The sequence below is a fragment of the Alexandromys fortis genome, unplaced genomic scaffold (assembly GCF_014885135.2).
Source record: "Alexandromys fortis isolate MF-2015 unplaced genomic scaffold, M_Fortis_MF-2015_v1.1 scaffold_395, whole genome shotgun sequence".
In the NCBI taxonomy this organism is placed as follows: Eukaryota; Metazoa; Chordata; class Mammalia; order Rodentia; family Cricetidae; genus Alexandromys; species Alexandromys fortis.
In genome coordinates this window covers 323,699-336,947 of record NW_026068296.1, presented here as the reverse complement: position 1 = coordinate 336,947, position 13,249 = coordinate 323,699, and positions in this window count along the sequence as shown.

The window sequence follows — 13,249 nt, the reverse complement described above, 5'->3', positions numbered from 1 at the left end:
GGGGGGCACTTGTACATGCTGGTACCCAAAGACACCAGAAGGAAGGAGCAGCCCCTAGAGTTAGAGGTGTTTGTGAGCCACCTAATGTGAACGCTGGGATTGTAAGGAACTCCAGTCTTCTGATAGATCAGTAAGAGCTCTTAGCCACTCAGCTACACCTCCAACCCCATCACTTCCAATCTTCTTCCAGGAAATGCTCAGAAAAAGAAAGTCATCCAGGTCTGCATACAGGGTCACAAAAATCCCACTGAAGAAGTCAACCTGATTATCACCTGCTTCTCTTCTGTTTACAGTAGACTTGAACTGCCCTTATTTACTGTTAGGAAGCAAAATAGAGTTTGTAGTATACAAATCTATGCATGTGATAATATATCATAGAATGATGCATAGATACACACTAGGAAAATGAGTGCAGTTTCCCCTCTCTGTCTGTGGATTAGTGGTTCCCAGACTCCCGCAGACACACAGTCACACAGATGTTCTCAACCTTTGTGTTAGATGATACAATAGTTGCATACATACATATCTCTCTTGCCTCAGGGTTTTTTGTTGCTGTAAAGAGACACCATGGTCATCTCAACTCCTGTAAAGGAAAACAATTTAATTGAGGTGGTTTACATTTTCAGAGGTTCAGTCCATTATCATCATGGTGAGACAGGCAGGTGTGCAGGCAGACATGGTGCTGCAGCTGAGAGTCCTTACATCTTGACTCAGAAGCAACAGGAAGTGGTCTGTCTCACTGGGCACGGCTTCAGCATATATAAAACCTCACAGTCCACCTCCACAGTGACACACTTCCTCCAGCAAGGCCACAGTTCCTGATAGTGCCATTCCATTTGGGTACCATTTCTTTCAAAACACCTGTATATTTGAAACCATCTCCAGATGGCTTATAACGCCCAATGCTATAGAAACATTGTGTAAATAGTTCATACACTATATTGTTTAGAAGATAATGATGGGAGAAGCGATCATACAGGTTATTTGAACATCCTCATCGCCCTCATTTGCTCTTTTTTTTTTTAATTAGCACATGTGACTGGAGAGACAGCCAAACAGTTAAGAACCCACACTGCTCTGGCAGAAGACCTGAACTGAATTCTTAGCACCCCTGTCAGGTAGTCACAATTGCCTGTAACTTCAGCTTCAGGGGGTCTGACGCCCTCTTCTGGCCTTCACAGACACTGCAGCCACATGAGCATAAATAACCTCACACTGATGCACATGCATACACATAATTTTTAAACAACAATAATAAACATATATCTCTAAATTAGCACATGTTAATAATGCAAAATAAAAGGCAAAGCAGTGAACTTCACTATGAGATTCTCACGTGTGTGGATAGCATACTTTATTCAAGGTCACACCTGTTCCTCTGCACGCCCCTTTCCGCTCCCCTTCTCTATGTCTCTTTCTCTTCCATGCCATCTTTTTTTTTCCAGCTGCAATCTTTTTTCAAATATTTTTTAAGGTTTGTTTTGCTTTTCATTGGGTGTCTCTGTACAGGTTTGTGTATATGAGAGTGGCATCCATGCAGGCCAGCTCCGCTGGAGCTAGAGTTACAGGCAATTGTGAGTTTCCCAGCACAGATGCTTGGAACTGAACCCGACTTCTCTACAAGGTCAGAAAGTGTTCTTACATTGAGCCATCTCTCCAGTCCTCAGATAGTTTTAGTCTGTGGTTGTCTGACTCCTCAGACATAGACTCTGAGAGCCAATGCAAAAGGTTCTCTTGAAAGACTGGGAATCCAAAGACAGTGTGGGCACACTGTTGTACCCACGCTCACTCTCCAGTTTTAATAGGCACTAGCCAGCCAGGCACCACCCTTGGGGTGAATGGCAAGTCCAGTAGAGCCCTGTGTTCTGTTTTGGCAATTTCTTGGAAGTCTGTTATTTGTTCAAAATAAGAAGCTGGAAAAATTATGTGTATAGAAACAGCCTGTTAAAATTACAGGGCCAGAAAGAATGTGAGGAAGTCCCCTGTAGCTCCCAGCGGTTACACTCTGCACAGGGCATTAGCCGAGGGTTCCGGCCCACAGTGGTTTCTAACGTCAGAATGTGAAAGCAAGCAGCGCTGCTACCAACCCTGTCTCCCATGCTCTCTCCCAGGCTGGCACCATGCAGTTTCACCTCCGTCCCATCGCCACACAGTAGCAGCTTCTGGTCAGCCAGGTGACTGTAGGGAAAGCAATCTATGGACCAAACTGCTCACATTTGAGGAACACTAGGTTTTGCATTCACACATCTCATCACATTTACAAAATACCTGTCTGTGCCCAATGTAAGGGCAGCAGGCTGGGCATAGTCATTCATGAGAGACAGGACTTACACAGCTGACAGTCTCTATTCTCATAAAGGGTAAGAAGGGAGTCGGTGGTGAAATTATCAGTGTGATTAAACCTACTGTCCTCACCAAGAAAAACACTGCATTGGGCAAAGCAATTTTTTAAAAATTGCTTGTCATGTGAGCAGAAGACCAGATGTGGGAACATGTGCTTAGCCCACTGACAATTCAGGCTAAGGAAAGAAGTCTTTTCCGTGTGCTAAAAGAGCATTCATGTGTTCCTATGTCCACATTCACAGATGTTTGGAGCAAGCCACGGGGCCTCAAATGTTTCCAAAGTCATCATCGTTTTCAGAACTCGGAGGTCAGAGCTGAGGCTGAGAGTGCAGATGCCCTTAAATAAGAGCTGCCTCGGATAACTGTGGGAGAGATATTTGCCAAAACAAATATTTCATGTTGATGAAATGAGTTTATTCTGGAAGCACCTGCCAAAGCATACATATAGTCATCAGAGTCCACAGCAAAACCAGGCTCAAAGGCATTCAAGGACACTGCACTGCTGCCAAGGGTGGGATTGGTACCTGGATCAAATCAAGGCTTTCCCTAACCTACCACTCAAAAGAAGCTGAGAGCGTCCAAGGGTGTAAGCATGTGCGTGGTTATTCTTGTCGAGGCTGGGAAGCCTGGATGGCACTGGTATTGTTTAAAGCTTGCCTTTTAGCTGTCTGATCTAGCCAGAGACTAGCTTAGGCAAAACAACCTACCATTCAAAAATGTTCTGAACACTGCGGGGTATTTGCAGCAGGTACCTGACACGTGTCAGGAAAGACGACTTTTTTTGCGTTCATGTATGCGTATGCAGCGCATGTGTGTTCCTGTGGTGTGTGCACAGTGTGTGGATTCTCATGCACATGTGTGCTCCTTTGTGCATGCTAAGTAGACGTCGGGTCTCTTGCAGACACTTCATTTCTTAAGACAAGAGTCTCTCACCGAAACCGAGTACACCTACTGGCTATGCCTTGTGGCCATTGAGATCCAGGGATTTGCTAGTCTCTGCCTCTCCGATTCAGGGAATAGAGATTGAGCACCTCCACCCAGCTCTTTGGGGATTTTGTTAGTGGTGGTTGGTTGGTTGGTTGGTTGGTTGGTTGGTTGGTTGGTTGGTTTTTGTTTGTTTATTGAGACAAGGGCTAGCCTTGTCTTAGCCTGGCTCCACAGGTATACCTTGAGGATGACCTTGAGCTTCTGGTCCTCCTGACTCCGCCTCCCAAGTACAGGGTTTAGAGGCAGTACCACCACACCCACTTAGGAGATGCTGGGGATTAAGTTCAGGGCTTTAAGTATGCTATTCACACCTAGTATGTTATTCATACTGAGTCATAATTTCCTAAATGTAATCTGGAAAATCGCTGCAGCCTAAGAAGAAGCCAGAGCAGTGTAGGAATGGCTTTCCAAGGAGGGGGTTGTAGACATGTTGACTTATTCATGGGTTTTCACGGGTCTCAGCTGCTGGAGAAATACTAAGACCTAGTGGTAGCCCTTATCCCAACTGGGAGACATAGGGGAAGCCCAGATGCCCCTGAGTCGGCAGTCTTTCCCACGGTTTTAGTTTCAGAGTAGCCCCTGTTTTCCACTGCATCCCCCATCACAGAGGCTTCCGTTTAGAGCTACTGCACAGGCCATACCGGGTGCTGCTTTGACCTGCTGTTACAGAACTTCAGCTACCCACTTCAAGTCGCTTCCACCAGCCACACCCGGGAGTCTCTGGATGTGCCTCTCAGGGGCCACTAGCACTATCACCATCCAGTCCACAGGTGCCCTCTGCCCTCAGGCACTCTGGAATGTTTCTGAGTCAGTCATGGTGTTTACTCCGGTCAGGGTCCAAGAACTATCTCTTGATAGTGGCAGATCCCAACCCAGCTGTCCTGAACAATCTCTGTGTGACCTTAGATGACTCTGAATTCTATGCAGGAGGGTGAATGCCCAAGCCAGGGCCAGGCCTCACTGCCTGGGCACCAAAAGAAGACTGCACATAAAGCAGATGCCATTCACCACTTTGGGCTTAGAGAAGCTTTGGGGAGGCCGTCATCGCAGGCGCTAACATTTGCTGAGCAATCAGCCCAGGCTCAGCCTTGTGAGTAAATGTATCTAATCTGGACACACAGCAAGGTGCCACAACCACAGACTCCAACAGTAACCCAGTGACTGACGAAGACTAGAAATGTGTTTCTTTCTCACAAGCTCTGGGGAAGACCTCTTGGTGGTCAGGCAGCTCTGTTCAGGCAGACGCGGAGACACCAGTTCTTTCTGTATGGCGTTTCTCCCATTTCCGCATATGGGATTATCTTCAGCACTACAGAAGCTGAGTACATTTGCTTTGTGTCCCTATGACAAAACACTTGGTATAAATGACTTAAGGGGGTGGGTATTTTGGTTGACGATTTCAGTCCATAGTCCTTGGCTCTGCTGATTGTGAGCCTATGGGGATGCAGAACACTGTGGCAGTGGGAGCCTGTGAGAACTTGTAGGAGCCTATGTGAGCCTGTGGGAGCCCATGGCAGCCCATGGCAGCCTGTGGGAACCCTGGGAGCCCATGGCAGCCTGTGGGAGCCTATGGATGCCTGTGGCAACCAGTGGCAGCCTGTGGCAGAAACCAGTTGCCTCCATCAAATTAGCCTGTGGGGCAGTTTCTAATGGTTGATGTAGCAGGGCCCAGCCCACTGTAGGAAGAATATTCTCTAGGCAGATGGACCCTGGGCTGTACAAATTGAAGGTGAGCCTGGGAGCCAGCCAGTAAGCAGCATTCATCCATAGTTACTGCTTCAGTTTCTGATTGAGTTGCTGCCCTGACTTACCTTAACAATGGATTGTGGCCTAAAGTGTAAGCCGAATAAACCTTTTTTCCTCCATGTTTTCACTGGCCATGGTGCTTATCACAGCAACAGAAAACAAACCAAAACATCTACTTGCCATATTGCTGTGAGAAAATAGCTGAAGAAAGCAACAGAAGGAAGGAAGGGTTTCCCATGCCTCAGTCTGAGGGTACAGTACAACATGGTGGGGGGATGGTTACATTGTATCCACCCGGGAAGGCACGGAGGCAGCTGCTTACATTGTACCCACACGGGGAAGCCCACTCGAGTGTAGAGGTAGGTAAGGAGGCAGCTGCTCACATTGTAGCTACATGAGGAAGGTGTGGAGGCAGATGATCACATTGTAGCTAGACAGGGAAGGTGTGGAGGCAGATGGTCACATTGTAGCTACACAGGGAAGGTGTGGAGGCAGATGATCACATTGTAGCTACACAGGGAAGGTGTGGAGGCAGATGGTCACATTGTAGCTACACAGGGAAGATGTGGAGGCAGATGGTCACATTGTAGCTACACAGGGAAGGTGTGGAGGCAGATGATCACATTGTAGCTAGACAGGGAAGGTGTGGAGGCAGATGGTCACATTGTAGCTACACAGGGAAGGTGTGGAGGCAGATGATCACATTGTAGCTAGACAGGGAAGGTGTGGAGGCAGATGGTCACATTGTAGCTACACAGGGAAGGTGTGGAGGCAGATGATCACATTGTAGCTAGACAGGGAAGGTGTGGAGGCAGATGGTCACATTGTAGCTACACAGGGAAGGTGTGGAGGCAGATGATCACATTGTAGCTAGACAGGGAAGGTGTGGAGGCAGATGGTCACATTGTAGCTACACCGGGAAGGTGTGGAGGCAGATGATCACATTGTAGCTAGACAGGGAAGGTGTGGAGGCAGATGGTCACATTGTAGCTACACAGGGAAGGTGTGGAGGCAGATGATCACATTGTAGCTAGACAGGGAAGGTGTGGAGGCAGATGGTCACATTGTAGCTACACAGGGAAGGTGTGGAGGCAGATGGTCACATTGTAGCTACACAGGGAAGGTGTGGAGGCAGATGGTCACATTGTAGCTAGACAGGGAAGGTGTGGAGGCAGATGGTCACATTGTAGCTACACCGGGAAGGTGTGGAGGCAGATGATCACATTGTAGCTAGACAGGGAAGGTGTGGAGGCAGATGGTCACATTGTAGCTACACAGGGAAGGTGTGGAGGCAGATGATCACATTGTAGCTAGACAGGGAAGGTGTGGAGGCAGATGGTCACATTGCATTGCAATCAGGGAACAAAGAGTTCAGCTCATTCTCTTCTTTTTATCAGGTCTAGGACCCCAGCCTATGAACTGTGGGTGCCACCCACACTGAAAGTGGGTCTTCCCCCCTCAACAAACCCAATCTAGAAAGTCACTCCCAAACACACCCAGAGGTTTGACAAGGTGATTCAAGATCTGTCAAGTTGACAATTACTCAGCACAAGTGCCCAGGACAAGAAACTGCTCCAGAGAATTTAGTGACTTAACCTTCCTCCAGCTAGATCCCATACCCCAATGTTTCTAGAACCTTCCAAAATGACGCCAACTGGGTACCAAGTCTTCATCAGTTAATATTTAATGTTAGAACCATGACATTGGGACATCAGTGGGCCTCTCTGCAGCCAGTGGGAAGAAGAAAGGCAGCCGGGGAAGCCATCATGAGCACTTGTAAACATTGGGCATGGAAGTCTCTTGTAACTCTTCATCCCACCTCCATCGTCCACTCTCACACTCATGTAACTGCAGTGAGACAGAGGGATGGATAAAATGGGCCACTGTGATTTTTTTTAGACAGGATCTCATGTAGCCCAGATTGGCCTCAAACTCTCTGTGCAGCAGAGGGTGGTCTTGAATTGCTTCCACCTCCTAAGTGCTGAGATGGCAGGCATGCACCAGCACTGGTTTATGTGGTGCTGAGGATAGAATGAAGGGCCTCCTACATGTTGGACAAGTGCTCTGCCAACAAAGATACACCCCAGCCATACTTCCCTACTTCTGGAGACAGACAGGTCTCTGTACATGGTTCAGGCTTTTTTCCAATGCCAAGTCCTGCTGTTGGGCTTGAATCAGAGCTGATTACCACCATGTCCTGCCTGGTGTGAAGATTTTACACTGAAAGAAGAAATGCATCCACCACCCTCCCTTCTAGGTGCGCCTTAGGATGCTCTTCATGGCTGAGTCCTTGCCCTGGGTAACAACTATCTGACCCAATCGATGAACTTTAGCCAAGGCAGTAGAGCTGAACCTCTTTCAGATAAAATACGAGCAGTGTGTGTTTTAACAGAGAGCTAATAGAGATGTAAGATTCAGCACAGATATTTGACTCTGGCCAGGGTGGAAGCTGAAGGAGAGCCGTTCTGTTCTTGTGGCATCCTCTTACAGATTACAGAAAAGACAGGGCTGGATTCGAACCAGGTCCTTCACTTGTGGAAATCACTGACCACTGACTCTCAGAGCTGGAGATGTGGCTCTCCTGGGTGAAGTTTTGCGGTGCAAGCTTACAGAGCTGCATCAGGATCCCCAAAACTTATGTAAAATCTGGTGCATGCTGTATGCCTCGAATCCCAGCCTAGCCCCAGGCAGGTAGAACCCCAGGGTTTGCTGGAAAAACAGCCTAGCCTGAACAATGAACTTCTTTCAGTGAGAGTCTGTCTCAAAAATAAGGTGGAGAGTGAAGAAGAAACATCCAACACCAACCTCTCACCTCCATATGGGTATGTGCGCTCACATACACAATACACAACACACACACAAAACACATACAATATTGAAAATAATTCTGACCCTCAGTCTTTAATTTTCTCATGGAAGGAGCCTCAAGAGACAGTGTATCTGGTAAGCTCTGGGGGACTGTTAGGTGTTTGGACTGGTTTGATCTAAGAGACCCCCACATATCCACCATTGAAGTTGCCCTTTTGGGCATTGGCTTTGTACAAAGTGTGGGCTTTGGATAAGCATTTTTCTAAAGGTGGACTACAAGGAATTTGCAAAGATTGTGAGTGTGTCTGTATGTGCACGTGCGTGCATGCCCAAGGTGCATCCACTCATTGATTCCCCATCGATTTCCGATCGAGTTAGCACGTGCTCACTCAAAGCTTTCCTGTATTTCTACAGCAACTCAGAGGCTTCCAGGAGCGCCTGGACAGTCACACGCCTGCATTCTTACAAGTGTTGGCTGATACACAACACCTAGGGAGTGAGGGGAGGCTCAAGCTCCCGGGCAGGAGGAGCTGCAGGGAAGCAGGTTAGAGGAGGAGGAAGGCCCTCTGGCTTCCAGATCCCGGAGAGTGTGTTCACTGGTAAATATAACCAACGCGCTGCGCAAATTACTGAAATATATAATCTGTCATCAGAGTGAGTACTTGTCACAGTCGCCTGCTTCCGAGTACTTATGAAGTGCCAGGTGCCATGTTCAGTACATCACATCCACATGCTCTTTCAACCAGGACCTCCCTGAGGACTGAGGATGGCACTGTCCTGGCTCTGTCAGGCGGGCAGATTCAGATCCTACACACAGAAAGGCAACCCACTCAAGGCCACACCGCTGGAAAGGGAAGACTCAGGACAGAAGCCCAAGCCTGTCTGCTCCCTGACACCATCTTCCGCTGCCACATGAACTGCCACAGGCCTCAGTATCCTCACTCACAAAATGGGACATTACAACCTGCTCTGCTTGCCTTATAGGGTTCTTCTATTGGGAAACAGAGGCCGAGATACACCATGGGGGCTGGGAAGATAGCTCGGCTTGTAAAGCCCTCGGCTTGCAAGCATGGGGAGTGGAGGTTAACTCCCAGAACCCATGTTTTTAAAAAGCTACGTGTGATACCAAGCACTGATCCCATCACTGGGGAGGTGGAAGAGGGTGGGTCCTAGGAGCTCTCTGGCCAGACAGAACAGCCTTCTTGACAAGTTCTAAGCCAGTGAGAGATCCTGTCTCTAAAAGCAACCAATAAACCAATAAATAGTGAAGAAATATATAAGGGTAGATGGCAACTGAGGAATGACCCTTGTGATAGCCTACACATGTGTGTGAACCCATACATGTGCGAACATACACACATATACACACACAATTTACACAAGGCAAAAAATAACATGAATCTTTTATTCATTTTTTCTGTTTTATTTGTATGAGTGCTTTTTTCTACATGTATATCTTTGTATCATGTGTGTGCTTGCTGCCTGTGGAGGTCAGAAAACAGCATCAGATCCTCTGTGAAATTGCAGGTGGCTGAGACTCCGCATAGGTTCTGGGGATTAAGCCTGGCTCCTCTGGAAGAACAGGCAATACTCTTAACCACTGGGTCATCTCTCTAGTCCTGGACTGTTCAGACTTCTACAACATAATTCAACAGCACTGCTCCCGGGTTCCTTAGGAAGTACCAGAACCTTCCTCCAATATACTTAACAACAGCATGTTGTGTTTGAAAACCTCGGGAGGTAATAGATTCTGTGATCTCATCACAAGACATCAGCAAGTGATGTAAGGCGTGTTAATTTCCTCTACTTAGCCACTTCATAATGTATATGGATTTCAACACAGCAGACTGAGAAAAGAAACAAAGTTAGCTCCTCCACATGCAAACATGAGAGGAAGGCACTCTTGACTTGCCTGGGAGAGAGTGGTTGCACACCAGAGCTCACAGCTGTCTTCACCCCCAGTACAACATCTGGGAATGAATGTCATCATCACACTGCTCTCAAAAACTCTCACAAAGTCCACGGAGGGAATCCAAGACTGGGGCTCACAACTGGGGTCAAAAGGCAAGCCACAGAGAGGGTCACCATGGACGTGAATACTCCTGTCTCCATCAGACATTCAGCCAACAGCAGCATCCTAAAAGCCCATATGCAAAATTACCCTGACTCCTGACCATAAAGATGGTGAGAGATGGTAATGCTGGCCACTAACTTGGAGGGCAACTGTGATGGCCACTGTTATCCATCAGTTTGACAGAATCTAGAATTCCGTGGTAGACAGCCTCTGGGCATTCCTGGGGAGGGTAAGCCCAGCTATGGTGATGTAGCAAGGAAGTGGGAAGACCGTCCCCTGTGACTGGATCCTGACCTGTAGAGGTGGAGAGAGGAAGCTGGGCAGCAGCATCCTTCGCTGTTTGCTTCCTGACTGTGGAACTCAAGCTCCTGCTTCTGTGTCTTCCCCACCATGGTGGTCTGCACCTTGAACTGTGAGCCAAATAAACCCTTTCTCCTTTAAGTTGCTTCTGTCAACTACTTTATAACAGCAACAGAACAAGACAATAGCTGAGGTAGAACCTGGGCTATTTCGGCTTATGTGTAAAGTTACAGGGCATCAATGCACAGTTCTTGTTTCCACGCAAGAGAAGCTGATTCTAGAGAATGTAAGCAAAGAGAGAGTGTGTCAGGGTTCATTAAACACCTGGGGTCCAGGCTTAGGATCCCACCACTGTCACCGCCACCGCCACCACCACCACCACCACCATAACAACAACAACAACAACCACCCTGCAGGCTCTTGAAAAGCCAGGTAAGCACACCTCCATTGTTATATTTTTAGTTTTATCTCTGTGTCTATGTGTGGATCTGTGTGTGCATGTGTGCACACGCAAGTGCAGTGCCTCTGAAGAGGGCTTCAGGATCCCCTGGAGCTGGACTTACAGCTGGTTATGAGGCACCTGATATGGATCCTGGGAACCGAACTCAGGTCCTCTGCACGAGTAGCATGCACTCTTAGCCACGGAGTCACGAGTAGCATGCACTCTTAGCCACGGAGTCATCTCTGCAGCCCCATTTCCATTGTTCTCAAGAAGTACCACCCAGGCCACCAATCAGCCTGGTTAGGCTGCCCAGACAACTGTAACATAATGTCACTGGCTAGGTAGCCTCAACAGCAAACACAGACACCTAGGGGTCCTGCCAGGTTGACAGTCCCGCTAAGCATCACACACCTTCAGGGAGGCAGAACTTATTTTGACTCCTGGTTTCAGAGGCCTTGGTTCTGTTTCTTCTGGGCCCACGCATGCTGAGGCAGGGCATCTCAATGCGATCAACTGGTGGAGTGACATGGCTCATGGGGAACAGGAGGCAGAGAGAGACACAAAGGGACAAGGACAAGGCGCATTTGTCCAGGGCATGTCCCAGTGACATACTTCCTCCCGCGAGCCCCAACTCCTAACTTTCACTACCTCCCGATTATGTCGTCAAACTACAACTCCATTGATGAGGTCAGAGCCCTCACGATACAATCAATTCCCAGCAGCCCTACCTCCGAATACCACTTTGAGAGAAGCAAGATTTCTACACAGGATTCTCTTGCACAACACTTCAGATCCAAACGACACCAGATGGTCTCTTCAGCCAGAGTGACCGCAGCCTGACTTTGGGGACCCCAAACGCAACAGGCAACAAGACAGCTGTGACAACCAATGCCACCTTCTCTCTTGTGCACTTTCGTTTTTGTTTCTTAAGACCAGGTCTCACCTTTTAGACCAAGCTGGCCTCAAACTCACAAAAGTCCGAATGCCTCTGCGTCCTGAGGGGTAGGCTCAGAGGTGTGCATCACCACACCTAGATGTCCTAGATGCAAACTAATGCTCACTCACCCGAGATTCCCAGCGCCAGGAGGTCCACTCTGTCTCCACTCTATCCCACCAAGGACTTGTTTACAGTCCCATCTTCGCACTCCACAGCTTCCCAGCATCACTTGCCCTCTCCGACACTATCTTTCCTGGTCTCACCTGCGGGCTGATTACTAATATTCTTGTCCTTGAGATAATGTCTCTATAACCAACTAAGATTTATGTTAGGTTTGTTGTTGTTGATGATGTCATTTTGCCAGAAGCTGTGCCGTCTCTACTGATAAGAAACTAGTGTAGATGAGAATAAAACCAGCACGATAAAGATCACCTGTGGATAAGAAAATAAAAGAAAGCCCACCATGATGCTAATCACAAAGTAAGCACGCTGATAGATACTAAGAAAATGAATAAACACATGTGTAAGGTTTGTTAAGAGATAAATAGCAGGCTAGAGACACGGCTCAATGGTTACGAGCACTAGATGCTCTTCCAGAGGATCTGGGTTCTGCTCCCAGCCCCATGGTGGTGCCTACAGCCATCTATAACTCCAGGGGATCTGATACCTTCTTCTGGCTCCTCAGGCATAAATACACATGGTGCACAGACACACAATGCAGGCAAAATGCCCATACACATAAATTAAATTTAAAAAATTAAAAGGCAATATAGCTCATTAGAAAGCATTCTGGATATTACACCTGTAACTCCAGCAATCATGAGACTGGAGCAAGAGATGTGCTAAAGTCTGAGGCAAACCTGGGCTACAGTGTGAAATCCCTTAGATAATAGAGGATTATCATAGTTTTCAAAGGTTTGTCTTGTGTTTTATGTTTATGTGGGTGTGTCTGTGTTGAGTATATATCACTTGAGTTCAGTGCCCACAGAAGATAGAAGAGACACTCAGGTTCTCTTGGAACTGGGGTTACAAGAAGTTGTGAGCCATTTGATGTGGGTGCTAAGAACCAAATTTGGATCCTATGAAAGGACAGCAAGTGCTCTTAACTGCTGAGCCACTTCCCAGCCAGGATGACTGTTTCCTTGTTTTGTCTACTAGTCTTTCTCTCTGCCTTCTAGTCCTTTCTTGTCTTCTAGTCTTTCTCTGTTGTTTACTACTCTTTCTCTTCATACTTTTTCATGATCTCACAGACCCATTGAGACTTTGTCTGCCAGAAGGAAAGAGGGTGATGCAGGCTAAAGGATGGCCTGAACAGGGAAAGATTGATGGTACACTGCACAGGGGCCTTCGCTGTACTATATAATCCATCTCTGATTAGTTAAAGTATAAACAATATATTGTGGAGCCTCCATAGTTCACAAACATCAGGAAGAGCTGAAAGAATACATGTAAGTCAAATATTAAGCTCTTCCAAATAAGTGTTTCATGTCCTGCTCCACCCTCCCCGATGTGCCACACACACACACACACACACACACACACACCAGGAGAGAGAGAAAGGGAGGGAGGGAGGGAGGGAGGGAGGGAGGGAGGGAAGGAGGGAGGGAGGGAG